Below are 16,375 nucleotides of genomic sequence, written 5' to 3' on the forward strand. Positions count from 1 at the left end.
TAGTGGCACATTTTCCTTTTCATCTGCAAACAGGCTGAAGTCTTTATTGTCTTTTAGTCAAGAGGGAACAAAAAACCAATCCCAGCAAAACTTCCCTTTGTACCTCTACCACTTATGTGCTATCCTGTGCTGCTGCTGTTTTCATAGTGAGAGTGTTTGAGAGCGTATTTTGTGTTTACTGCCTTTACCATCGAAAGCCCTGAGGTCTAGTTTCTGCTCATAGTTCTCTTTGGACCTGCTCTCTGTCTCAGAGGTCCTGGGGCTGCCCACTTACTTAAACCAGTGGTTGTTCTTGGCCTTCTTCTTTCTCGAGACTCTCTTCCTTTGCCTTCATCGATGGTGTACTCTCCAAGCATTCTTCACCCCTTCTGAGCATCCCTTCCTAGCTCATCGTTTTTGTCCTATGGCTCTTCCCAAGGTTCCAGGCCACCTTTGCCTCCCAGACCAGAGGGTTTGTCTCTTTCTGTCATCATTAATCTCTCCTGTCCCTGGCTTCAACCATCACCACTTGGACGTGATTCCCAGACTTCTGTCCAACAGTCCCTGCCCCTCTCCTGTTCTTCATCATCCTGAGGGCCAGAGAGGTCAGGAAGTCTGCCTGAGTCATGGCAGGTTGTTCATAAGGTCTGTATATTTCTAGAATCCTTGCTTCATAGGCACACTGTCCCTCCCCAACGTTGGAAAGGTAGTTCACTTTGACCAGAAAGTTAGAAATGAAACTGAACTCTAGCAGTAGTTTGGATTTGCTAGTTGTCCTCCCTTCAGAGCTTGATAAAGTTATGATAAGCACTTGTGCTAAAGGGTTCTACAGGTTTTCTGTGAAGAGTTAGGGAATGCTGTGTTGAGAAATGTTAATGAAAAAAGAAAGAGTATTGTACGTGAGGTAAGCAGTAGGGCTAAGTGTTAGGGAACTATTTACCAGGTAGGGGCTCTGAGCAGCTGTATGTGGTTTGGAAGAGGCAGGTCTTAGATGGGAGTCATTTAGCCTGTAAGGCACTGTGGGTGTTAGTGGGTATTGTAATGAGGATCCCATTGTCCTTTGGAGGCCTGGGACCAGCGCAGGCATCGCCAGACTCCTCTTGACCATGTGTCTGCTGTCCAAGGTGAAAGGCCTTCTAGGGAAAGAAAGTATGACAGGATCTGCATTCTTAAAATCATTCTTGTATCTCTTGTGACATTCAGAGTTGGTTTCTTCATGGAGGCTGTCTTAGGGCAGGTTTATTTTAGTTTTCCCTGAATGACTCTAATGATAGGAGTTGTGCTATTAATACAGATGTCCATGGCTTGTCACAGAGGTTTTTATCATTTTGCACATAAATTGTCACATGCTGTTGTATTTTGGCTCCTTGCTGCATATAAACTGCCAGCAGTCATATTGATTTTTACACAATCTGGTTGAGTGTCCTGGATGGGAGCTGGTGGAAAGGTTCTTTGATTCAGAGGATTTCTGTGTTCCTCTGCACTCTGTGGTTAAAACCATGATCTCTCCCAGAAAGTTTGTATCTTACTTGTATCTTAAAAGACCAGCAGAGCAGAAGAGTTTGTCAGCCAGAACCTTGGGTGTCACTCTGCCTGCAGTCAGGGAATTGAACTGTTGTCTTTCCGTGTCCTGTTGAGCGCTTCTTTTGGCACCAGAGAGATGTCAGTCTCTCTCGTGCAGAGTCTTGCTGCTCTGAAACATGTGAACTCCCTTACTTCTCACACTTACCTTTGTCAAGCTCCAGAGGTGGTGGAAGTACTGATGGGGGAGGGTCAGAGAATGTGCTCAGCAAAATTTGTACTGGAAAAATTGCTTAGACTGTGAAGTGGCTTTCTGAGGCAGTTGATGGGCAGCTTATCCTTACAGTGCTATACCATAGATTTTTAAATTGTGGGATCTAGAATCGGGCTCTTGGGTTTATATCTTGGTTCCACCACTTAACTGAACATTTTCCTCTTTGTAAACTGGATTTAAACAATAGTACTTACCTTAAAGGGATTGGGGGAGAATTGCATGACATAATACCTTTAAAGCTTTTAGGGGCTGGGTTCATAGCACGCTTTCAATAAGTTGTTGTCTGTCATGATGTTGAAAGTCCTTCTGAATAGCCTTAAATTCATGTTCTGAGAATGTTGCAAGTCCTTCTTAGTATGTAGACAGCATTCTACTTGGGCATACATTTGTAGGAAGCTACAAGCTCTAGGAGAACTGGGTTATGTATATATGTTTTTATTTGTAGTATAATAGGAAACACACGAGACAGTATTTGACCTGTAGTAGGTGTTTAATAAATCCTTGTGGAATGAATGAATGAAGCTGTGAGCCAGTCAAGAACAGGAATATGGCTGGGTGGGATGTTTGGTGTAGCCAAGTCTTTTTTATTAGTTTGTAGTTATAGGAACCTGCCTTGTCCTGGAGATCCTGAGAGGTAAGCAGCAAATTTAGGGGGAAAGTCTTCTTTGTTAAACAACTCAATTGGCATACAAAAAACTACACTTGTTAAATTGTACAGCTTGATAAATTCTGTTATCTGTATACACCTGTGAAGCCATCACCACAATGCTAGGGCAATTCTTAATGCCTGTCTCAAAAGTCTTTTGTTTCTGGGTAGCTGATCAGCCACTTCCTCCTTTGCCTTGATGTGGCTCTCTGCCTCACATAGAGGGAGGGTCTGCTTTCCTCCCCTTGACATCATTCCTTCCGAGCCACCGTCTGCATTTTTATATCCTTGCCAGTGAGCTTTTAGATGATCATTGTGTGTGTTTTTGTCTTTGTTGAGTGTCTGTTCCACCAGGTTGCAGGTTGGGAGCACGAGGCCTGTATCAGTTTTGTTCAGTGTTTAATTCTCATCACCTCCCACAGTCCCCCACACGGGAGGTGTTCAGTGGAGAGGTAAAGTATGAATCAATGAATCATGGTGCTTTGGGACCTGAATTGAGAGCATAGGAAACAATTGTTCTGAGACTCAGAAAGTTATTCTTATCTTTAGCAGAGGGAAATCAAAGGGAAAAAAGGCCTCCTAGGGTCTGAATGACTTTAACTTCATTACCGAGTGAGACCAAGGAGATCCTGGAAATGCAGGGAATTTAACCTGATACAAGCCAGACCCAAAGATGAGGAACGTGGGGACCTCTTCTGTTGTTCTGAGTCTAGCTGTTTTATGCAGGAGTAAACATTTATGTTGGGGCTCTGTTAGGTTTTTTTTTTTAATTGCAAACTGTTTCTCTACTTCAGGTTGCCATAGAAGGGGGCTTTGACTGGATATGCTCTCAGAACCCCCACCCCCCCATCCTTTTCTTCTCCAGTTGTGGTATTTCTACCCCACCCCACCCCACCCCTCAGTTGTAAATGGCAGTAAATTTTCAGAGTCAGCTCTGATTCCCTCAAAGAAAAGTCTCTCTTAGGTACTTGAAGAATCATAAAAATAATAATTAAGCATGACACAACCAGGTAAGTGGTCTGTGGTGTGCATTTTGGCAAGAGTCAACATTGTAAAGCAGTAAATACTGACTGTGGTAGAGAAGAATGAGCAAAACAGGCTTTTAAAACCCCCATTACAGAGAGAAAGGGGTGGGGGGAGTGAGAGAGAGCATATTTGTGCTGGTGAAGCTGATTTTCCACTAAATGTTTACAGAAGATCTGGATACCAGATTCATTTAGAATTATCATTTCTTTCAGATGCTAGGAGGCAGCTGGGATGCTTTGGGAAGAAATGAGGTGATTCCAGAGGTACCACTTAAGGCTCTGAAACCTTTTATACTGTTAAGTTGTATTCTGTACAGATTTCATCCCAGGTGCTTTGCTCCCTAAATATCCATCTCTGTCCTTCCATTTGTTCATCATCATTGACTGCCTGTTATGTATGAGGCTATATCCATACACTCATCTGTCTTCCTTCGTCTGTGTATCCACCTTTCCTATTATTGACTCCCTGTTATATACCAGGCACCCTCCCTGCCCTCCTTCCATCCATCTACCCATTCTCAACTTATTCATCCTCTAGCCATACAGAATTTTGGCAATCCTGTTATGTACCAGGTGCTGTTCTAGGCTCTAGGAACCCATAGGAAACAGGCCCATGAACAAGATTGTTCTGTTGTTTTTCAGCTTTAATGTGAGGTTATTAATTACTGACTTACACCCCATCACCACCATGTTGTGCTATGAAGACACAGGCTGTGTCTGCTTTTTCCTTCCTCTGTTTCTCAGACTAGTATATCAGGCACATAGATGCTCAATGCATAGGTTTTTGAATGAATAGTAGAATTAATGAGTGATCTATATAGTGTGGGACACGCTGTGAGTAGTCACACAGAAGGCAGAATTACTCACACTGACCCCATTTCTGGGCTGAGTAATGAAGAACAAGGGCTGGCCGAGCATGCTGCTGAGTTTGCTGTTTGTGCACTGGCTCATGCACCCGCTGAGCTGCTCCCCTGTAGTGAGCTGTGTGGGAAGGCAGCAGGCTGTGATTGAGTACAGGATTGGCAAGGTCTCTGGCCTCTCAGAGCTGCCACACTGAATGTGGAAAGTGCTCAGGGAGAGAAATCCAGGTGCCCTGGGCACGTTGGGGGGCGGCCTGGGCCAGTGCAGGATGGCGGGCAGAGTGTATGTAGCTGGCAGGGGTAACAGGTGCAGTGTTGTTGGACAGGGTGAAAGCAGGCCTGTGAGGGCACTGATCAGGAGGAAAGCCAGGACTGCCCTCAGTGAGGCCAGGACAGGGCCGGCTACAGTATTGGAAGCATTCCTTTTAGTGTTGTTTCAGAACCTCTAGATTTTGGTTGCAATGTGACTTAAAGGCTTTGGCTTCCTAAGAAAGGAGGTGTATTAGCTTCCTGTGGTAACAAATTTCCACAGTCTGGGTGGCCTAAAACAACAGAAATTTATTCTCTCGTGGTTCTGGAGGCTAGAAATCTGAAATCAGGGCTATGTTCCTTCTGAAGGCTCAGTTGAAGGATTTTCCCTTGGATCTTCCTGACGTCAGTGGCTTTTAGCAATCCTGGGTGGTGTCTGACTTGTAGCTCCATCACTACACTCTTGGCCCCTCCCTCCATGTGTGTGCATGTCTTCTCCTCTGCTTCTAAGGATACTAGTCCTTGGGTTTTGGTCCCATTCTAATCTGTTGTGACCTTATCCCATCTAAGAACATCTGCAAAGGCGCTGGTTTCCAAATAAGGTCATGCTGTGAGGCTCTGGGTGGACATGAACTTGGGAGACATCATTTAGCCCACTCTAGGAGGGGATATTGAAGTTGGTGTGGGTGTGCTGAGAGACTTCTTATGGATCTTCTCATTTCTCAGGGCTTTTGGGTTGACAGGCAGGAGACAGGTGGTGAGGAGGGTGGGCCAGGAGTGGCTGGAATTCCAATCTCTAGGGAGGGCTCCTGGCTGCTGGATCCTTTTCAGCCTAAAGGAAGCTCTGAGACTGTAAGAGGTGGCCCTGCTTATGCAGTCCCTGGCTCACGTTCTCTGTGTCCTTCTTGCAGTGAGGGGACAGACGTGAGGGTCCCTTACTGGCTGTCCCCAGAGCACCTTGAAAAGGAGGAAGTGTCCTCAAGAATAAAACGGCCAGAATAATTAGCAGCCCTAGCCGACAATGACCCAGGGTTTTTCCAGGCTCCTCCTCTTCTCTGGGAACAGTTTCCTGCTTCTTTCTTGGAGGCATGTTGCCAGGGACTTTCTGGGTCCGGGACGGGACATGGCTTTCCTTTTCTTTCTTGTGTCCCTGCGTTCTCAGGTTCAATGTCAGTAGTGTCCTGCCGTCCCTTGGCGTTTAAACAAATGACTCAACAATGTCTTCCTATAACAGCAGTTCTTAAACTTGCTGTGATTTCCAGATTTGATTGCCAATCTGGAAATTTGATTTCCAGATCTAATTTTCAGATTAGATTCCCAGAATTTCAGATTTAAAAAGTCTGGGTTGATCTGGTTCAGGTGACCTTTCAAAGACAGATCAAGAAATACTGCCCCCGAAGTTAGGTTTCTCTGTTTTCCCTCAAGTAGTACCTGGTGTGTTAAAAGGGATGGCTTCTGTATTTGCATGACACAGTTTGACACCAGATTATATTTTTAAAGTTCTGACCTAGGTATGCTGTCTAGGTATACAGATACCAATTCTTTGCCTATCGGTTGCTTGTAGGTAAAGTGATTTTAAGATTGAGTTAGTGGTACCTTGAAAACATTGTAGGACTGTGGGACAAGAAAGAGAGTAGGGCCTGCATGTCTGGTCCGTGGAGTGGCCGCCTGCCTTTTTTTACGCAGATGGGCTCCGTGGCCTAGTGCCCCCGTGCCCACCATCAGTGATCGCACGCCGAGGCCCGCGAGGGGTTGCCGCCGACGTTTCCACCAGCCCGCAAGCAAGAGGATGGCAGCAATCCCCTCCAGCAGCTCACTCATGGTCACCCACGACTACTAACGGTGCCGCCTGGGCTCCACTTCCAGTAACAGTTCCTGTGCAAGTGCCGAGTACCCTGGGGAAGCCATCCCCCACCATCCGGGTCTCCCCAAAGAAGACCCCAGGACACTGGTGGGCTAGCTTATTCTGAGGGAAGTTCACTCTCCCGTTCATGGCCATGGTGCTGGAGTCCCCAGAGCACTCGGATTCTGCCCAGGCCTCCACCAGCACGATCACCTATGACCTGGCTCAGGAATCTATGGGGAAGCAGCAGCCTGGCAAAACCAACTGCAGGTCCCCATCCTGAGTGACCACCACCAGCTTCCAGGCTTCCTTCCAAGGCACTAGGCTCATCAGAGCCCTCTTCTCCCCCCGCCCTGTACCCTCCCTCCTGCTTCTCTCCCCAAGACCAAGCAGGCTAAAGTCAAGGGAAACGGTTTGGTTTTTAATATCAAAACAGCAAAACACCAAAAAGGAAGTTGAGAGAATCCCACTCTGCTATCTGAGCCACACGAGTGCACCTTCCTCACATCCTGTAATGCTGTGCCTTGCACCAAGTGGACAATAAACTCCAGGAGTGAGAAAAAAAAAAAAAGAGAGTAGGAAAAGTGTGTCTTGTGGCTTCAAGGCTAAGCTAAGCCTAGGAGATGAGGTTCCCATTTGATTTCGTGAGTGTAATCAAGTAATTAAAGGGATGGCTGATCTTCATTTTGGTGATCTGACGTCTTCCCTTTCTGTAAAAAGAGGATTGTAGGGTTTGTCACTCCTGGCTCAACTCTTTTTTTTTTTTTTTCATTTATTTTTATTAGTTGGAGGCTAATTACTTCACAACATTGCAGTGGGTTTTGTCATACATTGACATGAATCAGCCATGGAGTTACATGTGTTCCCCATCCTGATCCCCCCTCCCACCTCCCTCTCCACCCGATTCCTCTGGGTCTTCCCAGACCCAGGCCCGAGCACTTGTCTCATGCATCCCACCTGGGCTGGTGATCTGTTTCCCTATAGATAATATACGTGCTGTTCTCTCGAAACATCCCACCTCGCCTTCTCCCACAGAGTCCAGAAGTCTGTTCTGTACATCTGTGTCTCTTTTTCTGTTTTGCATATAGGGTTATCATTATCATCTTTCTAAATTCCATATATATGTGTTAGTATGCTGTAATGATCTTTATCTTTCTGGCTTACTTCACTCTGTATAATGGGCTCCAGTTTCATCCATCTCATTAGAACTGATTCAAATGAATTCTTTTTAATGGCTGAGTAATATTCCATGGTGTATATGTACCACAGCTTCCTTATCCATTCGTCTGCTGATGGGCATCTAGGTTGCTTCCATGTCCTGGCTATTATAAACAGTGCTGCGATGAACATTGGGGTGCACATGTCTCTTTCAGATCTGATTTCCTCAGTGTGTATGCCCAGAAGTGATATTGCTGGGTCATATGGCAGTTCTATTTCCAGTTTTTTGAGAAATCTCCACACTGTTTTCCATAGTGGCTGTACTAGTTTGCATTCCCACCAACAGTGTAAGAGGGTTCCCTTTTCTCCACACTCTCTCCAGCATTTATTGCTTGTAGACTTATGGATAGCAGCCATTCTGACTGGCATGTAATGGTACCTCATTGTGGTTTTGATTTGCATTTCTCTGATGATGAGTGATGTTGAGCATCTTTTCATGTGTCTGTTAGCCATCTGTATGTCTTCTTTGGAGAAATGTCTGTTTAGTTCTTTGTCCCATTTTTTGATTGGGTCATTTATTTTTCTGGAATTGAGCTTCAGGAGTTGCTTGTATATTTTTGAGATTAATCCTTTGTCTGTTTCTTCATTTGCTATTATTTTCTCCCAGTCTGAGGGCTGTCTTTTCACCTTGCTTATAATTTCCTTTGTTGTGCAAAAGCTTTTAAGTTTTATTAGGTCCCACTTGTTTATTTTTACTTTTATTTCCAATATTCTGGGAGGTGGGTCATAGAGGATCCTGCTGTGATTCATGTCGGAGAGTGTTTTGCCTATGTTCTCCTCTATGAGTTTTATAGTTTCTGGTCTTACATTTAGATCTTTAATCCATTTTGAGTTTGTTTTTGTGTATGGTGTTAGAAAGTGTTCTAGTTTCATTCTTTTACAAGTGGTTGACCAGTTTTCCCAGCACCACTTGTTGAAGAGGTTGTTTTTTTTCCATTGTATATCCTTGCCTCCTTTATCAAAGATAAGGTGTCCATAGGTTCGTGGATTTATCTCTGGGCTTTCTATTCTGTTCCATTGATGTATATTTCTGTCTTTGTGCCAGTACCATACTGTCTTGATGACTGTGGCTTTGTAGTAGAGTCTGAAGTCAGGCAGGTTGATTCCTCCAGTTCCATTCTTCTTTCTCAAGATTACTTTGGCTATTTGAGGTTTTTTGTATTTCCATACAAATTGTGAAATTATTTGTTCTAGTTCTGTGAAAAATACCTTTGGTAGCTTGATAGGGATTGCATTGAATCTATAGATTGCTTTGGGTAGAATAGCCATTTTGGCAATATTTATTCTTCCAGTCCATGAACACGGTATGTTTCTCCATCTGTTTGCGTCCTCTTTGATTTCTTTCATCAGTGTTTTATAGTTTTCTATGTATAGGTCTTTTGTTTCTTTAGGTAGATGTACTCCTAAGTATTTTATTCTTTTTGTTGTAATGGTGAATGGTATTGTTTCCTTAATTTCTCTTTCTGTTTTTTCATTGTTAGTGTATAGGAATGCAAGGGGTTTCTGTGTGTTAATTTTATATCCTGCAACTTTACTGTATTCATTGATTAGCTCTAATAATTTTCTGGTAGAGCCTTTAGGGTTTTCTATGTAGAGGATCATGTCATCTGCAAACAGCGAAAGTTTCACTTCTTCTTTTCCTATCTGGATTCCTTTTAGTGGCTCAACTCTTAAAAGGAGTCACGTAAATTCATTTATATATTTAAAAGTGTTATTGGAGGCTTACTTACTGCATACTAGAATTGTGACAACTGTCCTAATATCCTTGGTGGTACACATTAAACAGCCATGAAAATCAAAGGAAATTGCCTGTCTTGTAAAGGGACGGGAAAGGAAGTTGTCAGGAGGTAGGAGAGTGACCATTGGGAGTGGGTGGGGGATGAGAGGAGGCCACTTCCCTGAGGAAGTGACCCTCCAAGCGGAATTTTAAGGGTGACAGCAGCAAGGTAGAATACAGTATTTTTAAGTATAGTAACCATGTTCTACATTACAAACCCATGACTTTATTTTATAATGGGAAATTTTTACCTTTTGGCCACCTTCACCCGTTTAGTCTGTCTGCCGCCCGCTGCCCCTGGCAGCCACCAATCTGTTCTCTGTACTATGAGGGGGTTTTTTTGTTTTTGTTTTTAAAGTTTCCACATATAAGTGAAATCACACATCATTTGTGTTTCTCTGACTTATTTCACTTAGCATGATGTTCTCAAGGTCAATCTAAGTTGCCACAAATAGCAAGATTTCTTTCTTCTTTATAACTGAATAATACTCCATCTCTCAACACACACACACACACACACACACACACACACACACAGACAACACATACATCACATCTTTATCCATTAATGGACGTGTGGTAGTCCAGACATGGCTAAGACTCCATGCCTTCAATGCAGGGGGCCCAGGTTCAATCTCTGGTCAGGGAACTAGATCTTACATGCTGCAACCAAGATTTTGAATGCCGCAGCTGAAAGATCCCACGTGCTGCAATGAAGTTCAAAGATCCTACCTGCTGCAACTAAGACCTGGCACAGCCAAATAAATAAATAATTAAAAATGCATTAATACATTTAACCTACTGAATATGGTAGTTTAGTCTAGCCTACCTAAACATACTCAGAATACTTACACTAGCCTACAGTTGAGCAGAATATGCAAACCCTATTTTGTAAGTGTTGAATAGCTCATGTAATTTATTGAATATTGTATTGAATGTGAGAGACAGTATGGTTGTCAGTGTATCGGTTGTTTACTCTTGTGATTGAGTGGCTGACTGGGGCTGTGGTTCCCTACCACGGCCCATCATCATGTGAGAGTATCATAGTGCATACTGCTAGCCTGAAAAAAGATCAAAATTCAAAACTTGAAGTCCAGTCCTCCCGAGAGGGTAACGCATTTGCACTTTTGTAAGTCAGAGACTGTCTGTGGTGTTTTTCTTTTCTTTTAAAAAAAATTTATTTATTTTAATTGGAGGATATTTCTTTACAATATTGTGGTGGTTTTTGCCATACATCGACATGCACCCCCAGGTGCACATGTGTTTTCTTTTTCTTTATTTTATTAGTTGGAGGCTAATTACTTTACAGTATTGTAGTGGTTTTTGCCATACATTGACATGAATCAGCCATGGATGTGTTTTCTTAAGATACATATCCAAATGGGGAATTGCTGGATCATTTGAGGACCCTTCACACTGTTTGCATAGTGGTTGCACCAATTTACATTCCCACCAATAGTGCACACGTGTTTCCTTTTCTCTGTATCCTTGCCAGCACTTGTTGTTTCTTGTCTTTTTGATAACAGCTATTTTAGCAGATGTGAGATAATCTTTTTGTAGTTTTGATTTGCATTTTCCTGCTGATGAATGATGTTGATCTTCTTTTTTATGTACCTGTTGGCTGTTTGTCTTATTTGGAAAGTTGTCTATTCAGATCCTTTGCCCGTTTTTAAATTGGGTTGTTTGGGTTTTTGCTGTTGACTTGTATGCATTCATTATATATTTTGGATATTAGCCCCTCATCAAATATATGATTTGCAAATATTTTCTCCAATTTGGTAGGTTGCCTTTTCATTTTGTTGATGGTTTCCATTGCTGTGTAGAAGTTTTTTAGTTTGATGCAGTCCTGCTTGTTTATTTTTACTTTTGTTGCCTTTGCTTTTGGTATCAAATTCAAAAAATCACCTCAAAGACTAATGTTATGGAGATTACCATCTATGTTTATTCTAGGAGTTTTATGGTTTTGGGTTTTATATTCAAGTCTTCAAGTCATTTTGAGTTAATTTTTGTGTATGGTGTAAGAGAGTGGGCTAGTTTCATTCTTTTGCTTGTAGCTGTCCAGTTTTCCAAGCACCATTTACTGAAGAAGCTGTCCTTTCCCCAGCTCATATTTTGTAATTTAATTGACCGTATGTTCTGGGTTTATCCTAGGCTGTCTGTTCTGTTTTAGTGATCTGTTTTATGTCAACACCACATTGCTTTGAATGCTATAGCTTTGTAATATAGTTTGAAATCTGACAGCATGATGCCTCCATCTTTGTTCTTTCTGAAGATTGCTTTGGTTATTTGGGATCTTTTTGTCCCATACAAATTTTAGGGTTGTTCTATTTCTATGAAAAGTGCCCTAACAGAGCTGTTTCTGTTATTTCACTTTTTGATACTTGCACGTCCTACTAACAGCCTCTCTCTTTGACTTACTGATGAATGAAGAAGGATTGAAAGGAAATGTGACTATGGGTTGCTCCGTCCTTTACTGCCCAGTGTTGTCATGGTCAGCAGAAGTAGTTCACTTATCCTGGGAAATAACATGAATAGGAATGACTGTTGCAGGGTTCCTTAGTCATTCATATTTCTAGAATGCGCTTTCTTCCTTTTGTATTTCAGAAGTTCTGGTCTGAAAGGAAAGTGTAGCCCCTCAGGGCTGTCAGTATCCCTGCTTATTCAGACATCACAGACTTACCTTGTACTCACTCTTAGTCTGGCTCAACTCCCACATATTGTGGGTCCACCAGAATCCTTTATTTAAGGGGCATCACAACTTGTGCACATGGGGCCAAAAGGAACCCTGGTGGACCAACATGACATTCATGTTATAGGTCTTGCCTCAGCTCATATGTATACTCCACCATCACACCAGACTTCACTTGTAGAACTCAAGTTCAAAGAGGAAAATTTAAGAATCTCAAAATGGTGACAGGAGAGCGTTAAACCAGGTAGGTCCTTCTGGGTGTGGGTCCTTGAAGAAGGTTGCACACCCCAGAAGCACCTTAGGTACTCTCTCTCCTAGGGTACCTGTGGGCCTGTATCCCAGATTCAGTGGAGTCTGTGTCAGATTTATTATTTGCAGGCTCAGAGAAGATTAACCGGGCAGAGCCTGTATTGGCAGCCGTATCCTTGCCTAGTCCAAGAGTATTTGGCTCCCCAGGCACTAAAGGCAGCTACCACTTCTTTGGGATGCCAGGATTTGGCTGGGTTTCTAGGCAATCAACTGGCATTCGTCAGTTCCAGGTGCCATGAGCCGGGTCTGTGCAAATCAGGTCCTAAATAGAGCAGCTTTCCTAGTGGATTGTGTGGGCTTCACAGTAGAAGATGTGATTGAGAACATTTTTGGGAAAAGGCTCAGTGTTTAGAATTTGTGATTTTTAAATTGAATTGTGGTGTTCCCTCCTCTCATCTCTGCTGTCACTTAGATTTCTTCCACTGTGAGCTCTGATTTCCTGCTTTGGAGACATTTGTAAATCTTCTGTCTGGGGTCAGAATTTCCGGCTTGCTCTTTGGAGCCCCACCTTTGTGATCTGGAGAGGTTTGCATTCTTGGTACTGGAATGAGATGTTCTGAAGGCTCAGTTGGTAGGAGTTTTCAAACTTGTGCATGTATAAAAACTTTTGGGGAAGCCTAGGTTCCTGGACCCTAGCCCCAAGGTTGAACTCAGGTGGCTGGTGTGGGCTCCCCTGGGAGAGTCCACCACAGGTGATGTCCCATCATATTTTTGACAAACAATAGTCTTTTTGGTCCCTCAAATTCTGTGATGGTGTGGGGAGAAGGGGGTACTCTGAGAACTAGATGAAGCCTAATTTCGTATGTGGATTGGGGGACGGAGCTGAGGAGGGGACAGTTGGGGAAGGAGGCAGGGAATCAGGTTCAGTGGGGAACCTGTGAGGCCGAATGGTGCCCACCTGGACCTCGCTGCTTGGCCCTGGGGCACAGCTACCCCTGAGGGCAGCAAGGAAGTGGTTCATTAAACGGGATAAAAGAAAGTGAAACTAACTTCTGAGAACATTATTAGGTGTGGCTATGTTCAGAATTGCTAGATACTTTTATTTTTTTTTTTCCTTCAGGAAACGTTAATTTAATCCAGGAGCAACAGGCAGATTTTCCCTTTTTAATTGAACTTTTCTGGTGCTGAGGAGTGGCCGTCCTGCTTCCTGTGGTGTTAGTGAGGAGGAGAGTCTGAGTTGTGCCCAGGGATTAGGTGGATTCTGTTTAGAAGATAGTAATGTGGAAAGTCAGCCGGGTAGTGGGTGTAAAGGTGGGTGGACGGAGACCCAGTGGCTTGGCTGTCCTTTCATCTTTACCCCAAAATAAATCAGCCTGGCGTTTTATTATGTTACTGCGTAAAACTCTACACTACAAACACCTATCATTTATTGCCTGTTGCTTAGCCAGGCTTGGTGCTAAGTGCTTCTGAGCATCATTGTTTCCTCACAGAAACCCCCAGAGGCAGCTTGCTTTCTTCTCAGTTTCATACAGGTGGAAACTCAGTACGGAGACCATGGAGGGGGCTGCAGTGGGCTTTTGAACCCTGCAGGTTTGTTTCCTTACCCACTGTTCTTGGCTTATAAGGCTGATGGAAGGCCTTGTTTTACTCACCGTGCCTTGTTTTGCTTTAACTACTCTTAAACTATTATAGTTCTTGATGAGAACCACCGGTGATGTAGCAGATTTTGTGTTTCAGTTCCAGGTTTTGCTGCCCATGACTTTCTGAGTTAATAACAGTTAAATGGACATTGAACCCTAATTCTTTAGGCTGGGTTTTTGGTTTGTTGTTGTTGTTTTTTCTTTTTGTCCTTTGCTGGAAAAGATTTGAAGGTTATAGGGAGGTAATGGACTTTGGCTTCCCTTTTCTTACCTTTCAGGTGATACTCTTGCTTGCCTGCATTTGTTCAGAACAGGCATGGTTGCCCAAATCCTGGAAGAGGCAGGCCTGAGGGTGTGGGAAGATGGTAAATTATAAAACTTACAGATGCTGTATTTTCCCTTCCCTTTTCTAACTCCAATCTAAAGACCTTGGAGCTGGAAGGTCTGCATCCCATGATGAGCTGGAAATCCAATACCACCCGTAATTTACTATTCTGTAGTTGTCCTCTTTTTTACCTAAGAGCCTTACAAGTCTTCTGCTGAATCTCTTAGAAACCTTTTCTGAGGGAGAAGTATTTGTTTCCTTTGATTATACATGTCAAGGAGGCATGGAGAGAAGACAACTGCTTGCTGATTCCCTGGTAGAAGCAGTGGCACTCAGATCTGCAGCTGTTTAACCACCTTCTGGATTCACGTCTGGGTGATGGCTGTGTCTGTGTGACCTGGGACAGGCAGGGTGGCCCTGCTCCAGTTTCTCATCAACTCAGTTTTTCTGGCTCTCTGTGTTGTCTTCATTTTATTGGCAAGGCCTCTCTTTTACTTATAAACCTCTTCCAAGAAGGTCTGGCTTTCACTGTAAATTTACGACCATAAATTTTGAGATGGTACACGTCACCCTCTTAATCTAATTGAGCCAGCACATTATTGTGAAGACATCATTTTATTTGGGGGGGGGGTATTAGTTGCTATGGTTATTTGCTGAGACCAACAGAATCTGTGTTCTCTCAATTGGATTTTTGGAAACGACTGAGAATGACAGAGGTGTGCATCGCTGGAGGAATATCGAGCAAATATCCTCACCATTAAAATGATTTTTTTTTTTAAAGACACAGAAAAAAATACTTTGGGTGGAGTTTTAGAGCTGGAAGTAAGTCCTTAGAGATCAAGTGGTTCATTCTCCAGGTTTTGAAATGAGTTTCCTAAGGCCAAGCATGTTAAGTAACTCTCCCTAGGTTCACATACATGATTGGTGGATGAGCAAGGATTCAGTCCATTTCTGGTTGTTGTTTTAGATTTTGTTCTGCTTCTGTTACAGTTTAAGTCCTCCTAAGTAATCCATTCTTCCAGTATATAGATTTTGAGATCCTGTATACCTTAAGCACTGTCCTGGAAGGATAAAGACACTGTGATTTTTGATCTCAGAGTCTCGGGTGGGAATCACAGCCCTTGCCTTGGAGAGTGTAGTGCTTGGACCAGTAGCACTGGGATCACCTAAAAACTTCTTAGAAATGCAGTCTCAGATTCCCAGGCATACTGAACCAGAATCAGCATTTTGATAAGATCTTCTGGTGTGTATTAAAGTTTGAGAAGCTCTGCTCTAAGTAGGGAGAATGTTCTAGAAACAAAAGCTAAATCTTGAGGCCCAAGCTGGGCTCATTTGCCCCTCCACCACTTTGTTCCTCTGCTGCTTCTTGAGCCTCATGCAGTGGTGTTGACCTAGGGGACACTCACTCACTCAGCCTGTACTCTAGCTCTGTCTCACTCTGGCCCCTCCTGGTCTTCTGAGTACTGCTCTGACTCAGTCTTCCCGCAGATCCTTTGTTTTGACTTGTGTGGTCTCTTCTTCACATCCCCCTCCCACTCTTTTCTAAAACATGCCTGTTTTAGGGGCAAAGCACAAATGTCAGCTTCTCAGAAAGCCAGGCACTACAGGCCTGTGAAACCCCGGATCCCATTTATCTTGGATGTCATGTTAGCATGCTCACTCTTTTATCTGTTTCATCTGGGACTGGCCTCCTTCCCCCAGGCAATTGACAAAAAGGGTTTGATGATACCACTCTTTCCCCAGTACATTTAAAAGGTACCACTTGAGGTTAATAAACTCATGAAGAAACCCATACTGCTTTGAGTTATAGTTCATTTAAAAAAAAATACTGTTACTTAGTCCAGGATTTTTGCTTTTGCTTTCAGCTCTGAAAGGAAACTTTTAATTTGTAGATGCATTGGGGTTTTCTAAGCATCTAAGGAAAACCCTTACAATCTCAAATGTGTTTTTCATAGTTCACTAGAATGAGGTTTTTTGATTAGCTTGGTGAATCAGTGAGGCAAAAGTTTCTTAATTCTTACTCTAATTAAGATTCTCTTTTTGTTAATTCTCTTATCTTTAACCTGCAAGTAAACTTCCA

At 43.2% G+C, this 16,375-nt stretch overlaps 1 protein-coding gene and 1 pseudogene across 7 annotated transcripts in view; both read left to right on the plus strand.

Moving 5' to 3' along the window:
- The window catches only part of ARHGAP26 (Rho GTPase activating protein 26), a 663,940-nt gene that overhangs the window by 292,039 nt on the left and 355,526 nt on the right, over nt 1-16,375 (plus strand). The gene's annotated exons all lie outside the window — the stretch shown is intronic.
- On the plus strand, nt 6,234-6,680 carry LOC136156303 (pancreatic progenitor cell differentiation and proliferation factor pseudogene; annotated as a pseudogene).

The sequence above is a fragment of the Muntiacus reevesi genome, chromosome 1 (assembly GCF_963930625.1).
Source record: "Muntiacus reevesi chromosome 1, mMunRee1.1, whole genome shotgun sequence".
NCBI lineage: Eukaryota > Metazoa > Chordata > Mammalia > Artiodactyla > Cervidae > Muntiacus > Muntiacus reevesi.